Raw genomic sequence first — 13,200 nt, forward strand, 5'->3', positions numbered from 1 at the left:
ACTCAGGATATATGCCAGATCAGAATCCCAATTTGCAGACACGGTGTTTCAGGGAAGCAAGCACCCTGAAACACCGTGTCTGCAAATTGGGATTCTGATCTGGCATATATCCTGAGTCATATTGCAAAGGATTGTTAAAAATCCACTTGTGACTTTTAGGATCGCTACTTCCAATAGGTGGCACTGCGCTAGAGTTTGTCTCCTTTACTGGAGAGACAATTTGAATATTTCCCAGAGGGGCGTGGCAGCTATAAGTCCCCTTACTTGGCAGCCAGACTGGCTTGCAAAGTCTCCTTAAGGAGAATAGTGTTCCCCCGTGGTCCCCACATAGCTTTCTCATGAGCCAGATCAGACACCCCATACTTTGTACTGACGAAGGGCAAGCGCCCCGAAACACCGTGTCTGCAAATTGGGATTCTGATCTGGCATATATCCTGAGTCATATTGCAAAGGATTGTTAAAAATCCACTTTTGACTTTTAGGATCGCTACTTCCAATAGGTGCGCTGCGCTAGAGTTTGTCTCCTTTACTGAAGAGACAATTTGTTTTATATTAACACTGGCACCACACTATATTGCAAGAAACTGATTTTGCTCAGAGAACAACTGGCGCTCAAACAGGGAAGTGGCACCACCTGCAGTTATCCCAACACCAACCCCCCTTCACCGGAATAGACAGACGTCACAGGAGCTGCATAAGATAAGAAAACATGTCTTACAGATCTCTCTGTCCTTCACAATGTTAAGTAAGGTTAGTCTGGGTAAGCTTTATGCTGGTGTTGCCTTGCCCAAAGAGCGTTGTTTAGAGTTGATATAATGCAATATACTGTATATGTATATGAATATAAAGGATTCTAGAAATTTTAGTCATGTATTGTGTTTTAAGGCCCAGTCACACTAAACAACTTACCAGCGATCCCAACAACGATCAAACCTGATAGGGATCGCTGGTAAGTTGCTAGGAGGTTGTTGGTGAGATGTCACACTGCGACGCTCCAGCGATCCCACCAGCAACCTGACCTGGCAGGGATCGCTGGAGCGTCGCTACACGAGTTGCTGGTGAGCTCACCAGCAACCAGTGTCCCAGCCCCCAGCCAGCAGCGCCGCGTGGAAGATGCTGCGCTTGGTAACTAAGGTAAATATCGGGTAACCAACCCGATATTTACCTTGGTTACCAGTGCACGCAGCTATATGTGCACAGAACAGGGAGCAGCGCACACCGCTTAGCGCTGGCTCCCTGCTCTCCTAGTTACAGCACACATCGGGTTAATTACCTGATGTGTGCTGCAGCTACATGTGCACAGAGCAGGAGCCGGCACTGACAGTGAGAGCGGCGGAGGCTGGTAACAAAGGTAAATATCGGGTAACCAAGGACAGGGCTTCTTGGTTACCCGATGTTTACATTGGTTACCAGCCTCCGCAGAAGCCGGCTCCTGCTGCCTGCACATTTAGTTGTTGCTGTCTCGCTGTCACACACAGCGATCTGTGCTTCACAGCGGGACAGCAACAACTAAAAAATGGCCCAGGACATTCAGCAACAACCAACGACCTCACAGCAGGGGCCGGGTTGTTGCTGGATGTCACACACTAGGAGAGCAAGGAGCCAGCGCTAAGCGATGTGCGCTGCTCCCTGCTCTGTGCACATGTAGCTGCAGCACACATCGGGTAATTAACCCGATGTGTGCTGTAACTAGGAGAGCAAGGAGCCAGCGCTAAGCGATGTGCGCTGCTCCCTGCTCTGTGCACATGTAGCTGCAGCACACATCGGGTAATTAACCCGATGTGTGCTGTACTAGGAGAGCAGGGAGCCAGCGCTCAGTGTGTGCTGCTCCCTGCTCTCTGCACGTGTAGCTCCGTGCGCTGGTAACCAAGGTAAATATCGGGTTGGTTACCCGATATTTACCTTAGTTACCAAGCGCAGCATCTTCCACGCGGCGCTGGGGGCTGGTCACTGGTTGCTGGTGAGCTCACCAGCAACTCGTGTAGCGACGCTCCAGCGATCCCTGCCAGGTCAGGTTGCTGGTGGGATCGCTGGAGCGTCGCAGTGTGACATCTCACCAGCAACCTCCTAGCAACTTACCAGCGATCCCTATCGTTGTTGGGATCGCTGGTAAGTTGCTTAGTGTGACTGGACCTTTAGTGTGACGGGGCCTTTAGCCTTCCTAGTGTTTATTTGGCTTATCAGCAAGATTATTAAGGATCAGCAGAACAGCCACGTACAGCCACGCAAGTGACTTGGTAAGTGTAACATGCCTGCTTTCCCCTTTTTTTCTTTATTTTCCTTTATTTTTTTTTTAATTACCCTGGGAACTCTGGGCCCATAGTCAGTGCTCGGGTACTTTTGAACCTGTGGGGATCCGGACTTTTACAGTCCAGGTCTGCCCATCACTATTTGTGACTTCAAGCTGATCCAAAACACAAAACCAAGTCCACCTTTGAATAGCTTAAGGCTATGTGCGCACTGGGAAATGGAATTTTCTTGAGAAAATTCCGCATGCTCTCAAAGATTACCGCACCCGCGGTAAAAAAACGCGGGAAACCGCACCCTAAAACCGCATGCGGTTTGCCGCGGTTTGCTGCGGTTTTACCGCGGTATTGTTCGCGGTATTGCCGCGGTTTTGCCGCGTGCGGGTTGGGATGTGCTTTATTGCATTCAATGCAATAAAGCACATTGAAGAAAAAAAAAAAAAAAGTCATTTAATTCTGAGATAGTAGATAGATAGACAGAAGAATAGAGGGATAGATAGATAGACAGACAGATAGAGGGATAGAGGGATAGATAGATAGATAGATAGAGGACAGATCGCTGCATTTCCCACGGTCGGCAGTGAGTTCACATTACCGGCCGTGGGAAATGACCGGTAATTACCTCTGCTGTCTGCTGCTTTCATTCAGCGCTGTGTCTGTGACAGTCGCGGCTGGATGTGAGCAGCGCAGGACCTGTGGATTACGCCGGAGCGGTGGATTACGCCGGAGCTTTGGTGCGGGAGGGGTTAATAAAATGGTGAACGAGGCTTGTTTGTTTTATTTAAAATAAAGGATTTTTCTGTGTGTGTGTTTTATTCACTTTACTTACGGGTTGATCATGTCAGCTGTCTCATAGACGCTGCCATGATCAAGCCTGGAGTACACGGCAGCAAGAAGAGCCGGGGACACGCCGGTGCTGCCGCATAATGCATGCGACAGTCCCGGGGCAGCTGCGGCTGATATTCTCGGCTGCGGGAGGGGGAGTGAGGCGGGGGACATTATCCCTGCCCCTCGCCCTCCCCAGCCTGAGAATACCGGGCCGCCGCTGTGTGCTTACCTCGGCTGGAAGGTAAATATGCAGCGGAGCCCACGTTCTTTGTTTTCTATATTTCCGTTTGATTTCTATGTGTGTTCTATGTGTCTGTGATGTCTATCTGTGTCTGTGATGTGTTTGTGTTTACTCTCTGCACGGCTTCCTCTTCCTGTAATGACATCACTTCCCTGCAAACCGCAGACAAGTGATGTACATTACCGGAGGTAAACCGCGAAATACCGCAGGGAATAACGCATGAAAACGCAGTGAACCGCACAGAATTTGCTGCCTGCGTTATTCCCTGCGGGATTTCATGATTAACATTGGAGTCAATGGAGTGAAATCCCGCAGCGACGTGTGGAAAAGAATTGACATGCACTTGTTTTTGCTGCGGGATTCCCGCAGCAAAACATGCAGCTGTCAAATTCCGCCTAGTGCGCACAGGATTTTTTTTCTCCATAGGATTTGCTGGTGATTCACTGCAGAGATGTTATGAACATTTTCTGCAGCGAAACATGCAGCAAATCCGCGGCAAAATCCGGTAAGTGCGCACATAGCCTAAGAAAAACAAGATTAAAACTTTGGAGTGACCTAGTGAAAGTCCTGACCTTAGTCCGATTCAGAAGCTGTGGCATGACCTTAAAAAGGTGATTCATGCTCGGAAACCCAAGAGCTTTGTAAAAGACTTATTGCCAGTATTTGCAAACACTTCATTGCCGTTGTCGCTGCTAAGGGTGGCCCAACCAGCTATTAGGTTTACGAGGAAATCACTTTTTCACCCAGGGCCCTGTGGTTTTGGATTTCTTTTTCCTTAAATAAAAAACTGTATGGACATGGTGCGGCCGGGATGGAGGTCGGGATGAGTGCCGGGGTGGTGGTGAGGACAAGGCCTGAGGACCCAGTAACTAGATCCTGCTCCACAGATGTCACGGGTTCCGCTGCCACAGACTGAGGCAACGGGTCGGTCGGGGCATTGGCCGCAGTCAGGGTCAGTGAGGCAGGTCGCGTGGCGGACAGGAGCGGGCCGGGTCCCTCAGCCGGGCAGGCCGGTTCCTGGGGAACATAGGGGTATGGGTCTCCTTTTACCCGATTCTCCGTTTCACGTGCCCGGACAGTTGCAGCCAGATCCTTCATCTCCGATGTCCACTCCGTCAGCATGAAGTAAACCTGGGCCCTGATCTTCCAGCACATCTTCTTGGTCTGTTTCTCCACCCAGTCAGCAGTTTCGGGAACGGGACTTTCTGGGCACCAGCTGCTGGGCTGTAATGACATCCTGCCGTCTTGGTGTCCAGGAACGGGTTTCTGCAGAGTCCTGGTGTCCCTGCACTTTATCAGTTCTGATCACATGTCGCTCTCCCGCCCCCCCTTGGTTTTCCACAGCAGTCTCGCGGGACCCACAGTCCTTTGCAACTTCCTGCTCCGGAGGTCACCGGATTCCGGCTGCGTTCACAGGAAGATGGCAGGGCTCAGGACTCATGCTCTTTTCAGGGATAAAGATGTCAAAGTTGTCCTTTTTGGCGCCAAAATGGCGGGCAAGATGGCGGCAGTCTGAAAAATTGTAGCGTTTCAAGGGTCAACAGTCCAGAAAAGGCGCACTTCACCCAGGTTAGTGGATGGGGTAAATATCCTGTTCGTGACGCCAAGTTGTTGCGGGCGAGAGAACAGACCGCGGCAGGGGGGCTACTCGAGACGCTCTGATCCGGGATCGTTGCAGTGGCTCGAGGGGAGGCTGGACCCGGGCCTGAGCACCCGTCTGTCGACCCGCAAGTGAAAAAGGGGTATTATATATATAGGGGAGGTTTGTCAGTGATGCCACCAGTGGTATGCGGTGATTTTGGTGACACTGCCACTACCGCTGGAGGTGGTGCCCGGGGCTGATGGAGTGGGGCAGCTGGATGTCATCCCCTCCATGGGTAGGTGAGGTGTACCGGTACAGGTGGGATGGTGTGATGGAGTGCAGTCTGCAGGGTTGGATCGGATGGTGTCGGTGTACAGTTCTGAAATAACTTGCCGCAGAGACCAGATGGTAAACCAAATTACCAGTAGCCAGTAGCCTCCGGAGGGTGTGTTCGGATCCCGCACCCCGGTACAGTAGAACAGGGGCCCTTCCACCTGCACTTTTTTTTGAGTCCTTTGTATTAATTACTCCGTGTGAAATGGGGAAGTCTGCTCCCGGTGTTACTGTCTTTTGGGAGCTGTGGCCCACGAGAACTGACCCGTGGGAACTTAGCAGGCAATTGCGGAGCCCTATTCCACTCGTTGGGCTTCCGTCTCGCTCTATCTGGGCCTCCTGTGGGACGAGATCTGAAATCTTGTCCCCGGCTGGTCAATTGGTAAGGGGCTTAAAGCTGCTCCTCGCCCTAGGGTCCAGGTACCCTGTCTGTGCACGGCTCCGGATCAGATTCCTGCTGTCGGTACCGGCGGGCTACGACCCTGCCCCGGTACACTTAAAGTTTCCCGCGACCGGATCTCTGTCGCCTGTGGCCCTGTCTACCGACTGCCACCTAGTCAGTTGTCAAGTCATCCGGTAGCCCAGGAGCTCCAACTCCTGACTACTCTGTTCACCGTCTCTCACTCTCCCCTCCTCACAACTGTCTTCTTCCACTCAACTGTCAACTCTCCTCTCAACTGTCAACCATCCCCTTCCATAACACCTCAGAACCCCTAGGTGGGTGTCGCCATCCGCTTGGCTCTGCCCACTGGTATGTCCCTATTTTCATGGGGGGGTGACTAGGGTTTAGATGGCTGGTGTTGTGTACCAGTATGGGGATCGTGATGGAGGACCAAAGAGGAGAGACTCCTGCACCTGGAAGAGGGGTGCAGTCCTCCGCGACACCCCGACTTTGTCAGGGTGTCACACTCACATTACTGATGGCCTGGGGTGCATACACATTACTGTGGAATGGTGGGAGCCTGGGAGTATACACATTACTGGGGGACACTAGGGGGCATGCACATTACTGGGGAATGCTAGGTCATACACATTACTGAGGGTCTGTGGGATATTCACATTACTGAGGAACGCTGGGGGGCATAGATATTACTGGGGGACCCTGGGGGGGCATACACATTACTGGGGGCCTGGGGGGCATACACATTACTGGGTGATGCTGGGGGCATACACATCACTGGGGGCACATACATAGTGGCCCTGGGGAAAGTGGGGCATACATATTACTGGGAAGTGTTGGGGACATTCAAAAAGTAGCCCTGGGGGCCTGTCCTGTTGGGCATTCACATGCTGACCTCAGGAGCCTGTGAAGCAGTCACATATGGCCTTGGGGGCCTGCAGATACTGGCCCTGGAGACCTGTGGGGTATTCACATAGTGGCCCTGGGGGTCTGTGGGGCATTCCCATACTGGCCCTGGGGGCCAGTTGGGCATTCACATACTGGCTCTGAGGACACTGGGGGCATTCACATACTGGCCCTGAGGGCCTGTGGGACATTCACATACTGGACCTGGCCTGTGGGGTATTCACATACTGGCCCTGAGGGCCTCTAGGGCATTCACATACTGGACCTGGGCGCATGCAGGACATTAATACACTGGGCCAGGGGGTCTGTGGGGCATTTACATACTGTCCCTGGGGATGCTGGAGGCACATTTATGCAGGCACCAGCACTGGAAGACACTGGGGCCTGTGGGGCATTCACATATTGGACCTGGGGGCCTGAGGGCTACTCACATACTGGCCCTGGGGACTCTCGGGGCACATACAGGCAGAAAGCAGCACTGGAAGCCTGTAGGCACTCACATACTGGCCCTGGTGACGCTTGGGGATATGCAGGCAGGCAGCAGCAACAAAGGACGCTGGGAGCCGGCAGTCAGTCATTTTCATCTATGGGATTGGAGCGCATTGCATGCTAGCTCCGCCCACAGATGAACCACGGGCTGCAATCAATGCTTATAGACGCAGCAGTGAACACTGAGGGAGTATGCTTGACTTAAAGTGCTGGCAGCCAGAACGTAAGGCTGCTGACTGGAGCACTTTCTGCGGTCCCCAGAAATCTGCCCGGGGGCCGCAGGAAAGAAAGTGACTGACCTGCTCCTGCCAACTGTGAGTGGCCCCCCCGCCCATCCAGGGCTCTGGCACTTGCCTGGGTGCGCCAGTTGCTGACACTGGCCCTGGCAGTATTTTTACTTTATATGTGCTAATCCTGGTGATTTTTCCCTTTAAGGCAGAAAGACCCACAAACAAGCAATAACTGAAGTTAGCTGCAGTAAAGGCCTGGCAAAGCATAGCAAAAGAAGGAAACCCAGCGTTTGATGACATCCATGGCTTCCAGACTTCAGGCAGTCATTTCCTGCAAAGGATTCCCTACAAAGTATTAAAAATAAACATTTTATTTATGGTAAAGTTACCATATTTTTCGTTTTATAAGACACACCAGATTATAAGACGCACCCCAAACTGAGAGCAAGAAAAGGTGAAAAAAAAAAGAAAGGGGTTCGTCTTGTAATCCGGTGATGTCTTACCAGAGGGGACTGGGACTGTGGCGGAGGCTGGGGCTCGAGCTGTGGCAGAGGCTGGTGGTGCTGTGCTGGGGCAGCTGTGCTTGGGCTCTAGCTGCGGTGGCTGCTGCTGCTGCTGCGGAGGCTGGGGCTTGGGCTACGGCGGAGGCTGGTGCTGCTGTGCTGGGGCAGCTGTGCTGGGGCTCGGGCTGCGGCAGCTGATGCTGCGGTGGCTGTGGACGGTGAGGGCTTCAAAGAAATGGCGCCCGGAGTCAGCGCAGATTGAACTCTAGGCTCAATGGCAAGCCAAGATCTCATCTGCGCAAGTGCCACCTCCGGACGGCATTTTCCTGAAGTCCACTGGAGGGAGATCAAATGGGCCGAAGGCAGCGCCTCCACAGATGAGAGCGTGAGCCGAGAGCTCCAACTGCGCACGCGCAGACTCTGGGCGGCATTATTTGAAGTCCTCACCCGTAGCGCCAGTAAAACCACCAGTAAAATTTTTAGGAGGAAAAGTGCGTCTTATAATCTGAAAAATACGGTAATTTGTCCAATTACTTTTGAGCGTCTGAAATGAGGAGGCTTTGTAGATAAATGTTAAGAAAAAGAAATGGAGCTTAAAAGGCCAATATTGTAAAAATATCAAAGTTTTTATTGTACAAAATTCATATTGAAATGGTTACAATCATTATGGAAAAAATGCATATACGGTGCTTCATAGAGGAAAAGGTGAATTACCACACATTAGTGGGAGAGCAAGAGTGATAACACCCCAAGTAAATATAAGGGGGCAAAGGGTCATAAATAATTTATGAGTGGCTAGCTAGTGGCTATGGTATCTCTGTCCTAATAATGACACCTTCCCTGATGAAGCCAGCAGACGCAAGCCGTGCGAAACGCGCGTAGGAAGGCTCGTTACACTATCGTGGGACGCTCCGGTGTTCGCCCCTCTTTTTAACCATGTGTAAGTTACGGGTTTTTAGGGTCCTCTTTATGTGACTGGCTTGTTATTGGCGATCCCTGTACTGCAAAACGGACTTATGCCGATTTGGCTATTTAACTTTATGTGTCCAGTCAGGGTGAGGGCACCATATTTGTTAGTCCTTTTGTGACCTTTTGTCATGATCAGCCTTATTCTTGGTATATCCGTGTCCTGCTCCATAGATCTATGCTGATTGAGCTATATAGAACCATGGTCATTATTAGGACAGAGATACCATAGCCACTAGCTAGCCACTCATAAATTATTTATGACCCTTTGCCCCCTTATATTTACTTGGGGTGTTATCACTCTTGCTCTCCCACTAATGTGTGGTAATTCACCTTTTCCTCTATGAAGCACCGTATATGCATTTTTTCCATAATGATTGTAACCATTTCAATATGAATTTTGTACAATAAAAACTTTGATATTTTTACAATATTGGCCTTTTAAGCTCCATTTCTTTTTCTTAATATTATGTGCCATATGGAGTGGCGTTGATTTTTGATACGAGATGTGCTTTGGTTCAATTTTCTTTTGTTTGTAGATAAATGGTTGTAATTTCTAAACGTTTCACAGGATATTTTTGTTCAACCCCCCCCGGACCTAAGTGTATGTCTCCTGATCACAAACAGTAGGACATCGTTAATATTAATCACTGCAGTAACAATTGAAAAATATGCAAATATTTTTAATTACTTTTTGATTTTTATATACATAGCAAATTGTTGTCAACTTAATTTTCTCTAAAACATAAGCACATATATCATTAAATTAAGTATTTTCACCAAACAATACAAACTTAAAATTAAGACATTTGCTGTAGAATTATTTCCTAAGAAAAAATAAATGCTTGACAGTAACTATATTTTTTATGCCATGTTGGTGTATGCACTATAATATGATACAGTACAGAACTACAGTGTAATCGAAGAAGTTAACATAGAATAATACAACCATTAGGAAAATTGTATTTAGTGTATATGTTTGAGAAAACCATACAGCGGGCCAGACTATGAGAACAGCTACAGTTATGTTAAAAAGGCCATACATTTTAGATCAATTTTGGGCAAACGCCCCCATACAGGACCAGCTGAACATCTAATGTGTGTGGGAATTCTCTAAATCTTTCTCGATGACAAATGTTAATGGGAAAACCAGTCAGGCATGTAGAATTCCAATATTTTCAGTCATTTTACTCACACTGTACACAAGCCTTTTACCAAAAGTTCCTGGCAGTTGCTTAAGGTGTACATACACGTTAGAGCAAGTTTGGCCAAAGATGATGATCATGGCAGGACCGGTCAACTATGTTGAATGTGATTGTCCAACCTATTTGTTCTCCGGGTAGATAAAAAGCTGCAATAGGTATCCGGCAGTGGCTTACTCCCCTCTCATTGTTGGGAAACATGTAAGCAGACCAGAGTGTCCAGATGGTTTGGCCAACGGTTATTGAAACTGTCTAAGCACCTTTACTCCCCTCTTCCCATTGAGAACACATGCACACATGGCAGAATTGAGCATACATGTGTATGGGGGAGTTGAGAGGAACAGATTATTTGCCAAACAGGTATATAAGTCAATAGCTAGCCCTATTTACCCTGGATTTAGACACTGCAATGTTGGAAAGATCTGACTTGTAGTCCAGTAGTAGTTATAATTGCAATCTACTTAAACATAGCAAAAAAAGTTTACTTAAAACTGAAAGAGACAGAGCGGGATTTGTGTATAAAAAATAGCACATTTTTCTGGCCACCATATAAATTTTACCTCAAATCTATGCATACTTATAGCAGGCTTAAATTAAATTTTACATCTTCGGGACAGTCCAAGATGCACCAAGGTGTTTGCAATTTTATAAATATGGCATAATTTACTCCTTACAAATATCCTTCTAAAGGGGTTTCCCACTACAATGATATTGATAACCATTGCTTAGGATAAATCATCTGTAGTATGAGCAGCCAAAGCGAAACGTGCGTCGGGGTCCCTGACACACTCAGGCACTCAGCACCTTATGCTTAAGCACTTTGTAGATGCTTTTGCTACTATTACCTTTGACTATATTCCCCATTGAAATACAATCTTGGGACACCTATAACTTTGAACCTGTGATTTCCTTGAATTTATATGCAAATGTATTTACAACTATACTTGGGCACCACCTTGCGGTTACATCAGTGTGTTACATTGATCTGGAGATTTCTGGGGATTTTTTCTCATTACCAGCACTTGGTATATATGATTACATAGTACACATTCACGTGCTATCCCTTGTTTTTCAGATTTTTCAAGGGTCCTCTGTGTGGTTGTATATATATATATATATATATATATATATATATATATATATATTGCATTCTCACCATTGACCTATGGCATTATTATTCTTTTCTCTTGATGATATTAGGTACTGTACCCTATTTTTATTTGTCAATACAATTTACTTTTTCCTTCAAATAAGGCTTATATATTTTGTACATTCATGGACCTAGGTTCTCCAGGTTTTTTTTTTATTATATTGGTTGGGTTCTGACAACTGATACTCTCACAGTTGCTGATCTGTAAAATTTGGAATCAGCCACTAATCTGTAATGGAGCTGTGGTTTTCTTTTCCGTACACTAACCAGCTGATTATTGGGGATGCCAAGTAACAGTCCCCCACAGATGTGATATTGATGAGCCACTTTTTTGCCATATATAACAATGCATTTAACATTACAATTTTTATTACTATTAAAAATAGCAATATTTGTGATCTGGAAATTATGGCCACAAGAAACAACAATTAGAATTACTCAGATTGGCAGAAGAACAGAATTATCCACTAATTTTACAAATATCTGCCTTATCTTGGTCTGTTAATAAGTCCGATATTTTACGGAGAAATCAATGCGTTGTAATAGTAAAATGTTGCCATCCGCTGGCTGCATGAGTGCACTACACCAAGAGTGTGTGGCTTTCCATAAATCTAATGCGATCATTACTTACTGTCTATGAGGAAGAACTGAAGAATTTAATAAGCAAAATTGAGCATTATCAAATGGTGAACATGCCAGGCCTAGAAATGTAGCCCTTATAGTGGCATTATAGTATGCTATATGGGAATTCTGTCTTTAGTAAAGGCTACACTACATCTCAAAGGATGATTTGATGACATAACTGATTTAAAGGGAGTTCTCATGAATTCCTAGATGATATAGGTCGCAGACGTCATAAATGACTGTGTCATAGAGTGCTTAAACCTAGTTGCAGTTGCAACCCTACACCTGATTGTTGCTGATTATAAAATATTTCCACTAACCTAAATCCCAGTAGGATTTTTTCTATACAAGAACATTTTCGTTAAGGACTTCCAAGAATTGTGCTCTGCAGCAGCCGCAGATGTTTATTACTGACGTTCACTTTGCTCCTTTTTCTTTGTGATGTTTCTAACCCATAAATGTGTAGCCCTAAATTCTGTCCAGCATAATAATAAGTTAAAATAAATAAAATATGTATATTGAGAACTCTTCATTTTGTTTGCGGACTGAATTTTCGGTGGTGATGTGCTCACACCTTCCATCCCTTGTAAAATGAGCCAGATAAATGAAGCTCATAGTTGTTCTTTAGAAACCTATCCTGTCCCCCCCCCTCCCCCCACCCCATGCCTGGTAGGGAATATGTTGCCAACCAGATTGCTCATAGTACCATAAACATTTAAAGACGCACTCCAGCATTTTTTATTATTTATTCCCTTACCAGCTTTAATTTGCGTAACCAGGTTTTATCCTTTCTCACGACGGTCGGATGCCTTGCCAGCAATTTCCTATATAAACATACTGGGAACCCCAGTATCCTCACATTCGGCCCGACTGTACTGTCCTTACTACAGAGAGTGATGCTCAGGGAAGGGTGCAGTGGCATGCAGAGACCGACCCACACTGGCAGTAAACCGAAAGGGGGTCACGTTATGAACATAGCGACACCAGTAAGTTGCGGGTGGGTCACCACTAGATATTGGGACCTAAAAGACCGGATGGAAACTATCATTGTAGAAATATTAGTCTAAAATAATAAGTAAGGCTCGGTGTACACTGTGTCTGTGCAGTTAGCTTACAGTATATATCAAGAGCTTTTACTGACATATAATGTAACAACACCACAGGCCATCATTAATGGGACAAAGGCCAAAAGAGTGTTCTATTCTCTCGCCCTCTATCTGGCCTGTGTGCACCAGCATACAATTTTTTAACTGCATAGAAAAGCACAATGGACTGTGATTTCCTATACATAGGGTTACTGCAAGGAAACAGATACCATCCAGTATATGTTTTTTTAGAAGATGTTTCAGCATCCATCATGACTGTGGCCGCTGTTGGGTACATCTTCAGAGTGTATAGGCCCAATAATGGCCATCAATGTAGTGTATACCTAGCCTTAAGAGGTTATCCACTACTTTTACATTAATGACCTATCATTAGGATAGGTTATCAACGTCTGGT

This window comes from Anomaloglossus baeobatrachus, chromosome 4, assembly GCF_048569485.1.
Source record: "Anomaloglossus baeobatrachus isolate aAnoBae1 chromosome 4, aAnoBae1.hap1, whole genome shotgun sequence".
In the NCBI taxonomy this organism is placed as follows: domain Eukaryota; kingdom Metazoa; phylum Chordata; class Amphibia; order Anura; family Aromobatidae; genus Anomaloglossus; species Anomaloglossus baeobatrachus.